Consider the following 1,009-nt stretch of genomic DNA (forward strand, 5'->3'; position numbering starts at 1 on the left):
AGTTACCATAAAATAATATCCTTCCCTGTGGCAAAAAAAGCCAGTTGGAGTTCTTTGCAAAAATTTGAGCTATTATTGTACTATGAAAAGATATATTTTAAAGAAGACGAGTTTTTTTTTTTTTTCTTTTAATCAGAAATAGCAAAGCTCTTTATTTTTTTTAAGCAACCCTCAATTTTAAAAAGTACAATTTCAGAGGGGCAGTGGGGAACCTGTTAAATCCTTCCCGGAAGGAGAAGTAGCACCAGGGCAGTAGGTCTTGGGCTGATCACACCAGGCCACAGCTCTAGCTCTATGTGCTTGTGTGCATGAGTGTGCCCCAGTGCTCTCTTGTGATTGTGTGCACGTATGTGCACGCGCACACTGCGCGCGCAGCCACAGAACCTGAGCCCGGTTTTTAGGGGTGCTCCCAGCCTTGGGCTTCCCCATGGGCGGGAGTGGGCGCGCGCACTCAGCCTAGGCGGCAGAGCCCATTCCAGGCCGTGAACAAAGCCCGGGCTTTTTGTGTACGGTTCTACGCCGCCATGGGCACCATTTTCTTCTTCACTCAGGACAGGCACATAAAAGGGAAGGCGGCTGCCGCCCGTCGCTGTCCTCTTTCCCTCAGATGCCCTCTGCTGCAGGTTTATTATTACAGTACGGGCCGCGCCGCCTCTCCCCACGGCGCTGGCAGGCCGCCGGGCTGTGCAGCGCCCTGGCCGCCTTCACGCCTGGCGCGCCCCCAAACCACCTCCTCCGCCTCCTTATTTGTCTGAAAAGCAACCGCACGTCGAGGCGGAGAAGCCCGCCAGGGCGTGGGAGGCAGGGCCGGGGTGTGTGCGCGCCGTGCTCCCGGGGCGGGGCCGGGGCGGCGCGTAGATCTGCGGGTCCGCTTTGTCCCCCAGGGGCCCTGCGCGGCTCAGTGGGGGCTGCGCGGGGAGCCGGTCGCCCGGGGCACGGGCGTGGGGTGCTCGCAGGGCGCGCGCGCGCGCACGCACGCGCGTGCTGGCCGCTAGCAGACGGGGCCCTG

The sequence above is a fragment of the Marmota monax genome, unplaced genomic scaffold (assembly GCF_021218885.2).
Source record: "Marmota monax isolate L192 unplaced genomic scaffold, Marmota_monax_Labrador192_F-V1.1 WCK01_AAM20220418_F8-fsc00006, whole genome shotgun sequence".
Lineage (NCBI taxonomy): Eukaryota > Metazoa > Chordata > Mammalia > Rodentia > Sciuridae > Marmota > Marmota monax.